Genomic DNA, 12,586 nt, shown 5'->3' on the forward strand with positions numbered 1-12,586 from the left:
GTTTGACTCATTGTATCATGGAGGCTGTCCCATGTCAGCGCGTGGATATCCTCCTCTCATTTTAACCGTTTCATGCTAAGCAGTTTTAAGGATGCCCACATGTTACTTACTCAGACCCCTATCGATAGACATATGGGTGGATTCCAGCCTTTTGTTATTAAGATAATGCTACAGTGAACATTCTTGAACCAACGTATTTGAACACATCTGCAAGAATATCTATTGGATAGGCCGGGCGCGGTGGCTCACCCCTGTAATCCCAGCACTTTGGGAGGCCGAGGGGGGCGGATCAAGAGGTCAGGAGATCGAGACCATCCTGGCCAACATGGTGAAACCCCATCTCTACTAAAGCTACAAAAATTAACCGGGCGTGGTGGCACGCTCCTGTAGTCCCAGCTACTCAGGAGGCTGAGGCAGGAGAATTGCTTGAACCCGGGAGGCGGAGGTTGCAGTGAGCCGAGATCACACCACTGCACTCCAGCCTGGGTGACAGAGCAAGACTCCGTCTCAAAAAAAAAAAAAAAAAAATTAAATTAAAAACAGAAAATATCTATTGGATAAATTTTGGCAGTTGAATTGCTGGGTCATTGGTCTGGGGCCTTTTTAATTTTGATGGATCTTGCCAAATTGCTCCCCAAAGAAATAATCCGAATTTGCACTCTGACCAGCAACATATGAAAGTATCTACTTCCCTATACCCTCGCCAAATACAAGGTTCAATCTAAAGTGTTGTCTTTTCCAGTCTGATTTATTCAACAAATATTTATGGAGCATCTCATGTGTTATGTGCCGGGCATTTTCTAAGAGCTGGGAATACAGCAGTGAATGAAACAAATACGAATCTTTACTCTCATGGAGCAAACGTTCTAGTGGGAAGTCAGACAAAGCATTATTCAGTATGTTAGGAGCCGATATGTACTATGGAGAAAAATAAGGCGAGGAAGGGAATAAGAAGTGCCAGGGAGAGCGGGGTGTGTGTATGTGTGTGTGTGTGCGCGCGCGCATGTGCGTGCGTGCGTGTGCGCGCGTGCGTGTGTGTGCGCATGCGTGTGTGTGTTGCGTGGAGCGGAGTGGTGCCTGCACTTTTAAATGAGGTGGTCAGGGAAGGCCTCGCGGAGACTGTGACATGTAAGAAAAACTTGAAGGAGGTGAGCAAGCTAGCCATGATACTGCCAGGAAGAGTATTTCAGGCAGAGTGAACGCTATGGGCAAAACCCTAAAGGAGGGAGAATGAACTATAGGGTACCTGCGAGAGAGTATGAACTCCAGGGGCCCTAGAGAGAAGGGGGCCATGGAAGGGGAAGAGTTATAGGAGGTAGTGGAACATGGGACGTTGTAGGACATTGATTGCAAGGACTCTGGATTTTGCTCCACATGAGCTGAGCAAATCTTCAGAGGTTTTTGAGTAGAGGGAACGATATGGTCTGACTAAGATGGTAATAGGATCCACTGGCTGCTGTCTTGAGAAAAATCTAGGTGTCAAGGGAGATGTATATGGAGGCCCTTCTAATGGTCCAGGTGACAGATGACAGTGGTTTAGACCAGGGTGGTGGGTGGTAACAGTCTAGGTGATAAGGAATGGCTGGACCCTGGATGGAATTTGAAGGTAGAGCCAACAGAATATGCTGAAGGATTGTAAGTAGGGTGTGAAAAAAAAAAGAAAAAAAGAAAAAAGTGAGTCCCAAGTTTTGGATTTATAAACTTGCAGGCTGAATCTCCACTGGCTGAGATAGAGGAGTGTGGGAGGAACCGGTTTGGAGGGTGAGGAGGAGGAGCAAGAGCTTATGAAAGTGTCAGTCCTCATGGGCGGTGAATTATTTTTAAAAGTGTCTTACTACACACAGGTTCGTCCTGTTCCAGCTACAGTGTGAGGGTGAAGGGACTTATCTAGTACATATTCATTGAGAGGCTACTAAGGGATAAGTAAAAATAACAGAAGGTCCCTGCAGCCTCTGGCTTAGCTGAGGAGACAGGATATGGACCCATCATGAAACATTAACAGGATGTGACAGAGAACCAGCTGTCACCAGACAGCACAGGACTGTGTTGTCATGCCCACACCATGTCGCTTACCACTTGCACCTGGTGCCAGGATGAAGGCTGAGTGTGGTTTTAGAAAGCACACTTCCTACTGGCTGGAAAATCCCCTGGTAAAAATGACTGTATTCTGAAATTAGATTTTGGATTTTGAGATAATCCACCTAGGTTCAAGTAGAAAGTGAGTAAAGGAGGGTCCCAAAATGTGAACTCAGCTAGCAAGAAAATGAAATCTAGGGACAGACAACTACTAGTAACTATTGGAGTTGGATTTGCTGAGAATGGAGAAATTGGAGCATTCAGCTCCTGGAAAATATAGGTGCTGTGCCCCATTACTAACTTTGATTTTTAAACATGTCACTTATTTTTCTGAACCTCAGTTTTCTAATCTGTGAAATAGAGGTGACAAGTCTTACCCTATTCAACACAGTTGTCAGACTCAAATGACACAGTTTTAAAACCTTTATAAAACGCTGAAGAAATATCAGAATTCAATATTATTAAACAAATTCAAATAATATAGGCTCGTTGGGGGAAATGTCTGCTCCAGCACTACTTGGCTTGCATATGACATTTGTACCTCTGCAATATATAGACACCTTTTATGTGGTTTGTTTCAGACAGGGTATTTGTAGAAAGCCATATTGATAGAAAGCCACAAAACTACATCTATTTAACAAACTTGATCAAGAGGTTAATGTCCTGCCTTGCTAAGGATTATGTGGAATGTTTGCCAACTCTAACAGTTACTAACATTTTTAAAATTAATTTTAAGTTCTAAAACTTCTAAATGAAATAGTGTTCTAAAAAATTGGAATATTACAGTTCAGATTTCCTCTGTTGACTGTCCACAACGCTAATCCCTTTTCTACCTCCACCCCCCACATTCCCCAGGGTAATCATTATTATCAATATGGTACAAACCTTTTTCTGGACACATAAACACATATGTGTACTTGTGATGTAGCATCATTGTGTGTGCTGTTATTATCGGTAGTGAGTTTTATTTTGTTTATCTAAAAGGCATGCATGCATCTATTTGCAAGCTTTTTCTACTTAATAATATGTCTTGGAAAGCAACGCTTGTTAGTATACATAATACTACCTCATTCTTATTAACTGATATGAGTATTCTGTTTATTAGGTTTTAAGGGATTTTTAGATCAGTATTTTTCTTAGCATTCATCTTCCCAGAATTTTAGTGCCTTCACAGTTTCCTTGTTGATAAATTATAACTTTGATAGGAATGAAAACATGACCAAACTGTCCAGTTTCACATTCAAATGTGGTAGCTGAGATCACATTCTGACAATCCCATTTCCTATTTCAGATATCATTCACAGGGGAGCAGCAAGCTTCCCCTTTTTTAGAATGGTGCTAGATGGTTCCTACTGCCTGAGTTGAAGCCAACACCGCCAACCACAGGCAGCAGCATCTGACTTTTACCAAGAGCCCCCTTGGCACCTGCTGTCCAGGGAGTAGGCAGTCCCCTGACATCAGTGACTCATAGACCCATTATCTGCTTGTTTCCAAGGCAGACCTGCTGGCTCCTATTTTCAGATTTCCCCATAGCAGGGGAAACTCTAGAGTCTGGTTTGAAAACAACTAGTAGAATTTGCAGGCCCCTCTCTTTAAGAATTTTTTGACGACTTCTGGGAGTTAGAGGAAAAGGCATAGGCAGGGAGGAAGAAGTAGAAATTCAAAACATTTAAGCTCCGCCCAGGCACGGGGGCTCATGCCTTTATAATCCCAGCAGTTTGGGAGGCCAATGTGGGTGAATCACCTGAGGTCAGGAGTTTGAGACCAGCCTGGCCAATATGGTGAGACCTCGTCTCTACTAAAAATATTTTTTTAAAAATTAGCCAGGAGTGGTGGCACATGCCTGTAATCCCAGCTGCTCAGGAGGTTGAGGCAGGAGAATCACTTGAACCCAGGAGGCAGAGGCTGCAGTGAGCTAAGATCACACCACTGCACTCCGGCCTGGTTGACAGAGTGATACTCCACCTCAAAAAAAAATTAAAAAAATTAAGCTCCTATGGCACATCATTAACACATTTCACCAAAAAGTTGTGCTTAGACAACATAGCAAGAGCTGGTATCATTCAGTTATTCGTTCTACAAAAATTTATTAAGCCAGGCACTGGGAATACAATGGTGAACTAGAATGTAGGGTCCATTCATGGAGTAAGGGACTTTCTTTTGTTCTTTGCAATATCCCCAACATCTAGAACAGTGCAGACCTTGCCATACAACAACATCTAGAACAATGCATGCACATAGTGCACACTTAACAAATGTGCTGAATAAACGCAGGAAAACAGAAAAAGATATTTAGTGTTGACATGGAAGGTTATGTTTAATTCTGAGGAGTCTATTTATGAGCTCCCCAAATCCAGCAGAAAAAAACTAACAAGTACTTTCTTCCTTAGAGAAAAAAGAGAGCTTCTGAAACAAAACAGTATTCTGAGCCAAGCGTCATCACTCACCCCAAGTGATCCAAGATAGAGAAGCAACATGCCTCACCTCTCCACAGAAGTCACATTAGGGAGTGACATGACTAACATCACCAAAGTAAAATCCAGCCACGGGTCCTTAAAGAGTCTCTTGTTTCTGCCTCTGTAGTATCCCTCACTCTGCCTTTTGGTAACAGCGTTTTGTTTTCCTTTGAAGAACACGCCCCCAATTCCATAGGTTGGCTATAAGAATGAAGGTACCCTCCATCCCTCACCCCTAACCCTCAACAAGAAATGGACATGTGACCAAGACATTGACATGTGACCAAGATGAGCCAATCACTTTTTCTATAATTTGCATCTTAAGGGCAAAGACTCAAAGTTGGAAAACAGTTGGAGTTGAGGCATGAATGATTTTAAGGGTAGCATCTTGAAGAGCCGGTCCAACTGCTATTGCTGTAGGCGTTAGATGCTTAGAGCTTTCCTGCTCTTGCATTTCCGAAACAAGGTCTGTTAGTCTAGCTGTTTAGTATTCCCATCATTCTATGGGTTACTCCATAACTTGTCAGTCAACACTAATTTTTTTTTTCTTTTTTGGCTTAAGTTAACCAGTGTTAGAGTCTGTTGCTTTCAAAACTAACCCCATACAGTCACCTGAAGTAGGTTAAGAGGCAGGAAAAGGGTAATTGTGATGAGAGAGAGCGCTAATCCTGAAAGAATACAACCCTCTTTTAGGCAGGGTACAACACACCAAAGTTTGGTTTAGTCAGGTGAGATTTTTATTTCTGTGTATCTGCTTTGCTTCACCTCCCTGAAGAGAAACAGACACTATCTATCGGTTTCCATCTGTTCTATCACTCTGTCGTTTCCCATAATACAAATGACTTTCTATATTTTCAAATTTTTTTTTCTTTTTTTAGACAAACACTTGCTCTGTCACCCAGGCTGGAGTGCAGTGGCACAATCTCGCGATCTCGGCTCACTGCAAGCTCTGCCTCCCGGGTTCACGCCATTCTCCTGCCTCAGCCTCCTAAGTAGCTAGGACTACAGGCGCCCACCACCACACCCGGCTAATTGTTTTTGTATTTTTAGTAGGGACGGGGTTTCACCATGTTACCAGGATGGTCTGGATCTCCTGACCTCATGCTCTGCCCGCCTCGGCCTCCCAAATTGCTGGGATTACAGGCGTGAGTCACCACGCCCAGCCTCAAACTATTTTTATCGGATGCAGTTTGTTGGTCAGTTTCACTTCCCCTCCTTCCCCAAAGTATATACTCTAGGAAACCTTAATAGTCATAGTCTTTTCTTATTCTTCAGTTCCAAACAACAAACCTATTATAACTTCTCCTCAAAATTCAGTAGAGATTACTCTCTAGGCAAGTTCATACTCGGGAATAATTCTGCCCTTTTAAAAAGAGAAAGTAATTTTTCCCAGGGAGAAAAAAAAAACACACATAAGCTGGGCTGGAAGAGGTGTAGAGCACTGTAAGATGTTTTTCTCCAAGAAAATTTGGTTATTTCAGCTCTTCAACGAAGGGATTCTAACCCCGTTGTGTGTCTAACACTTTTTTGTGTAGAGATTTATGACCTTTATCCTCTGGATATTAATCGTCTTCTAATTATTAAGGACAAAAAACATCACTCAAACGAGTTTAAGTATAAGAAGAAATGCACTGCCTCAAGTAACTGGAAACTTCAGACGTAATGCCAGCTTTAGACATAACTGGACCAAGGCCCTCCAAAGATAAAATAAGATTGGTCTCTTTTCATCTCTGAGCTCTGAGTTATGGCATTCTCAGGTCCCTACTAGGCCTGAATTGCACCCTCTTTTCTGTTAGTGATCTTAGCAGAAAGAGGATAGCTCCTTCCCAGACAGTTGATCAACAGGCCCAGCCTTGACTCTCCTGGGCCCAAATAGAACCAATTGCTCTGCTCAGAGGGAGGAAATACATCTCCCCAGCAGGTTCTAGTCTCATGCACACCCTTGCAGAGCTCAAGTGAAGAGGAACTGGGGAGACAGGAAAGGGCTAAGAGTGGGAAAGGTCTCGTTTCCAAAGGAAAATCAACTGGAAACACAAAAAGGGGAATGGATCCTGGCAGGGCCAGAGAAAACATCCACAACTCTTGGTAATGGCAGCTGCCAATGCACTGTTTCAAGCAGGGTGTGTGTATCCAAGGAGGACCACCATCTAGAATGGACAGAAAGGACCCCACAGGGAATAGTCCTGTGGGGCCAAAGCCCCACAAAACACACTACAGGAGTTCTCTGCAAGAGTAACGTCAGACTCCCACTGCGTCCCTTAAAAATTCAGATAGAAAACTGGTGACCTCACCAACATCTACCCCCAAACCAAACAGACAGAAATGATTTCACTGAGTGTAAAGGGACTCTCATCTGAGACTGTCGGCAGAAGCAGAGTTTCTCACAGAGCGATGACCCTAAAGACCTGCACTAGGATCCCTAAGGATGCTTATTCAAACTCCAGATTCCTGGGCCCTATTTGACATCATCTGAATTGATGTTCTTTGGTAGGGCCCAAGAATCTGTGTTTTATACTATTTCTCGGGCTTTTTGGGCTTTTTTGAGATGCGGTCTCACTCTTGTCACCCAGGTTGGAGTGCAGCGATGCGATCTCGGCTCACTGCAACCTCTACCTCCTGGGCTCAAGCAATTCTCCAATCTCGGCCTCCCAAGTAGCTGGGACCACAGGCATGCACGAAAACAACCAGCTAACATTTTGGTTTTTTGTTTGTTTGTTTGTTTGTTTGTAGAGACGGAGTTTCACCATGTTGCCCGGGCTGGTCTCGAACTCCTGAGCTCAGGCAATCCACCCACCTCGGCCTCCCAAAGTGCTGGGATTACAGGTGTGAACCACTGTACCCGGCCAAATCTGCATTTTTAAAAGGCTCCCAAGCTCCAGAGGCTTGGGAATTCTGAGGCATGTCAAATTTATGAACCACTGGCAGGGTTGTTTAGAGTATGGCCTTTGGCATAACAGTGCCTCCCTGTGGCTGCTGTCAGGACTGGGTGAAATAATACACAGAAAGCCCTTAGTACAGTGTCATGGGAAATGGGAAGCACTGCGTAAACGTTAGCTGCAATTATTGTTAAGTATTCATACTTTAGTCAGATCCAACCCCATCACCTTCCATAGGCAACTGTGACCATCTGAAACGATTCGACTCAACAAGTATTTATTATGAACCGTGTAAGCATGGCACTATGCTCAACCTCTTCTGCAATGCAAAGAAGAAAAACAAACAGTACTTGGCCGGGGGTGCTGCCTCATGCCTATACTCCCAACACGTTGGAAGGCCAACGCAGGTGGATCACCTGAGGTCAGGAGTTCAAGGCCAGCCTGGCCAACATGGTGAAACCCTATCTCTGCTAAAAACACAAAAATTAGAAAAATTAGCTGAGTGTGGTGGCTGGCTGGCACCTGTAATCCCAGCTACTCAGGAGGCTGAGACAGGAGAATTACTTGCACTTGGGAGGTGGAGGTTTCAGTGAGCTGAGATCGTGCCACTGTGTTCCAGCCTGGGTGACAAGAGCAAAACTCTATCTCGAAAAAAATAATAACAACAGTACTTATCCTTAGTGTACTACCCAGAGCCAAAAGTAGAAAATTATGAAACTCAAATGTTCTGTGTTCATCGGTGCCTTCAGTCACCCATCCTTCGGTTCCTACCATATCTTCTTCCCTACCTCACCCCCGTCTTTCCTATGATTAACTATGCTGCCATCTCTAAGTAGATTCTTATAGCTACCTATGTTGTCATCTCTAACTAGACTCCCATGGTTAATTATACTGCTACATCTAACAGTATTCCCACTTTGATTATATCTCCATCTCTAACTATGCTCCTATATCGAACTCTGTTGTCACAGCTAATTCTCCTGCCATAACAAACACTTTCCAGATGCCCGGAACAGTCTCAAGTCTCAGCCCCGGAGATGAGATTTGGAATTCAACCTCTTCCTACCTCCGGAAGACAAGCCCCCTATAATTCCAAGTTTTCTGTGTTCTCCAAAGTCTCTCCATATTAAACCTAACCAAAATTAAACATAAGCCTGGACCCAGCTATCATGGGTGCGCTTCCTAATTCAATTAAACTCTAAGAAGCAGAAGTAGAGTTTCTAAGAAGCATTTATTAAGCACTTGCTATATGCAAGGTGACTCAAAGTTACAAAATAGGAGAAAATATGCATCAAAAACTGTAGTAGGAGAAAAGCTGAGCATCATTCACATTTGCTATGAAAGGCCACCGAAGGCTTGCCTCAACTTGAAGCCCAGATCCTTCCCCATCTGAGTGTTAAAGATAACCGATTTATGCCTGTGGGTTTTTAGTTCGCCATTCCTTTATATGGTTTCTTTCTCCACAACACTCAGGAGATACTTCGACAGGCCAGAACCCTGCAACTGTCCCGGCCAAGTTCTACAAAAGTAAAGACAGCAGGTAGACTTCCCCACAACGGTTATATACAAACCTTAGACTTCCCTACAAAGGTTATTTACAAACCTTCCTATAATCCTCTGTGCTGCCACCTCCTGGCTTCCAATTGTAAATTCACTGCAGTCTCTGGAGATGGGGCTAAGGATCTCAAACAGGTTCGGAAGCTTTCTTTTACTCCACAGATGGAAAGCTGCTGTGGCCACAATGCCTGTATGAGCCTAGAGCTTACAGGGACATAGTAATATTTAGGTGGGAGATTTAAACTAGCTGTAAACTAAACTCTAAACCTGTTAGGGCACTGCTAAATTGAGCAATAGGTAAGTCCTCTCTTTTCTTGGCTACCATGTGCCAAATAGCATTGATTATTGCATTACTATTTCATTTCATCTTATTAAGCACTGGTATTTGATTTATTAGCCTGAAAACCATGGGAAAATGTATAAGCCACTAGATATATTTCTTAAATAATACAAAGGAAGCAATTTAAATGAACCATTAAAACTTTTTGTTTTTACATTTTATTTCTCTCTCTCTGTCTCAGAGTGTGTGTGTGTGTGTGTGTGTGTGTGTGTGTGTGTGTGTGTGTGTCAGTGTCAGAGTCTCTCTCTGTTGCCCAGGCTGGAGTGCAGTGGCACAATCTCATCTCACTGCAACCTCTGCCTCCGGGATTGAAGCGATTCTCCTGCACCAGCCTCCTGAGTAGCTGGGATTACAGGTGCCCACCACCATGCCCACCACCATGGCCAGCTAATTTTTATATATTTAGTAGAGACAGGATTTCACCATGTTGGCCAGGCTGGTCTCAAACTCCTGACCTGAAGTGATCTGCCCACCTTGGCCTCCCAAAGTGCTGGGATTACAAGTGTGAGCCACCACACCTGGCCAGCCTCTCCAATTGATAAATGCTTAATATTAGATATTTTCCTTGACAAAAGTAGAGGGCCCTTTCAAGCATATGCATGAGTACCCTTTGAACCAGTGCGTGGAGTTGAATCTGTCCGCCTCTAAGTGCTTCTCTCCCTTCCCATGCCGAGCCTTGCAGGGTCTTCTCCCCATGAGCTGTTTTCAATTTAGAAAGGCCTTGTCACTTCAGGTAGGGAATTTAAACGGAGCCACCCCTCCCTATAGCACACATCTTTCCTACGTACCCTGTAAGAAGATCAGGTGCTAGCCAGGCACGTTAGCTCAGGCTTGTAATCCTAGCACTTTGGGAGGCTGAGGCGGGCAGATCACCTGAGGTCAGGAGTTCAAGACCAGCCTGGCTAACATGGCGAAATCTCATCTCTACTAAAAATACAAAAATTAGCCGGATGTGGTGGTGGGCACCTGTAATCCCAGCTACTCAGGAGGCTGAGGCAGGAGAATTGCTTGAACCCAGTAGGCAGAGGTTGCAGTGAGGAAAGATCACACCACTGCACTCCAGCCTGGGCGACAGAGTGAGTCTCAGTCTGAAAGAAAAAAAAACAAAAAATTACAAATAAAGGAGGCCCAGTGCCCACTCTTTTGTCCCTAGGCCAAATGACTTATCACAAGTACTTCTCAGTCCAAGGGAGAGCAGAACCTGTCCAGTTGTTGTTAAACAAATGTGGTTTCTTGCCTATAGAAAATGTATTGGCTGGGTGTGGTGGTTCATGCCTGTAATCCCAGCATTTTGGGAGGCCGAGGCGGGTGGATCACCTGAGGTTAGGAGTTCAAGACCAGGTTGGCCAACACAGCGAAACCCCATCTCTACTAAAAATACAAAAAAAAAAAAAAAAATCACCTGGGCATGGTGGCCCACCCCTGTAATCCCAGCTACTTGGGAGGCTGAGGCAGAAGAATTGCTTGAACCCGGGAGGCAGAGATTGCAGTGAACCGAGATCACGCAATTGCACTCCAGCCTGGGCAATGGAGCAAGACTCTGTCTCAAAAAAAAGAAAGAAAACGTATTATAAAGATGCACTGGCATAACAGTTTGACTCAAAATTTGAGTATTCCTTTCATGATTCCTGGCACTATGACATCCCTGAAAAGCAAGAGAATGCATGAAAATGCACATCTCATTTTAATGTTTATGTTTTCTCCTATGGCAACATAGGAGAATGGTTTTGTAGGAACGCAAAACTTATTAACAAAGGCAAAATCCTTAGCTGCCGCCCCACTGATACCTAGAAGAGGTTGATTCAAAGATCTTGACAGGGAAAAATCGTAAAACTAGGAGAGAAGACCTCTACTACCCACAGACAGTGCAGCAGCCAAAGAGCAAAGCTTCTCGGCTTAGAGGAGGTGCAGACCTTCCTTCCTTCTCTGTAACTGGCAGGAAATCTGGTACTGCCGATCAGCTTCCCAGGAAAGCTAACTGTGAGATGGAATTTAGCACACAGATTTATTATAAGTGCGCATGGAACCAACACCTGGGGAAAAGAAGGGCACGAAGGAACTGATTGGGCCTCAGTCAACCCTACGGGGAGTTCTAAAGACAGAATGAAAATTTAGAGCTGTTCTGAGTCGGTGAGCGAGAACTGGCCCTCTCTGTCCCCTCCATGACTATCAGTCTTTGGATGAGGGCTACTGGGGAAGGGAACATGGCCCTGGCCGAGGCAGCCCTCTTCAGCAGAGGCTGTCCCAGATGTGGGCTGACAGCTAGGGCCGTGGCTGGCAACACTTCCAGCAGCTTCTTCCTTCCGGAGGGAGGATCTAGGGCCCACCAATCTCAGCAGCCACTGCCCGGCAATCCCTGCACCAAAATCCATCCCTGTGGGCAGTCACACAAGCTCAGGATTTCCTTCCCCTCAAAATGCCAGGAATTCTTTTATCAGATTTCTTTAACATAAGAGTAAGTCCTCCAGGCATGATCACTTAAGCCTTCGGCCCTTTGGAGAGAACATTCTAGAAATAAATTTCAGGAAGTTGTTCACAAGTAGAAGCAATCTCACCCACATAAACATGATGAAAGCTCTTCCCTAGATGTACTGACATATGTGACAACGTGGATGACCCTCAAAAACATTATGATAAGTGAAAAAAGCCAGACACAAAAGGTCACACATTATATGATTCAATATACATTAAATATCCATAGAGAGAGACATAACTCCAGCTGGTGGCTGCTGGGGGCAGGGGAGGGGGATGGAATATGAAGAGCAACTGCTTAATGTGTATCGAGTTTCTTCTTGGGATGATGAAAAAGTTTTGAAACTAGACAAAGATGATAACTACACAACATTGTGAATATACTAAATGCCACTGGATCATTCGTTTTAAAATGGTTAATTTTGTTTTATTTATTTATTTATTTATTTTGAGATGGAGTCTCGTTCTGTTGCCCAGGCTGGAGTGCAGTGGCACGATCTCAACTCACTGCAACCTTCCCAGGTTCAAGCGATCCTACCGTCTCAGCCTCCTGAGTAGCTGGGACTACAGGCATGCGCCACCATGCCTGGCTAATTTTTGTATTTTTTGTAGAGATGGGGTTTCACCATGTTGCCCAGGCTGGTCTTGAACTCCTGAGCTCAAGCAGTCCACCCACCTCTGCCTCACAAAGTGCTGGGATTACAGGCTTGAGCCACCACAACTGGCTAAACTGGTTAATTTTTATATTATGTCGTTTTCACCTCAATTAAATGAAATGGGGTAAAACATACACACACACACACACAATC

The sequence above is a fragment of the Macaca nemestrina genome, chromosome 11 (assembly GCF_043159975.1).
Source record: "Macaca nemestrina isolate mMacNem1 chromosome 11, mMacNem.hap1, whole genome shotgun sequence".
NCBI lineage: Eukaryota > Metazoa > Chordata > Mammalia > Primates > Cercopithecidae > Macaca > Macaca nemestrina.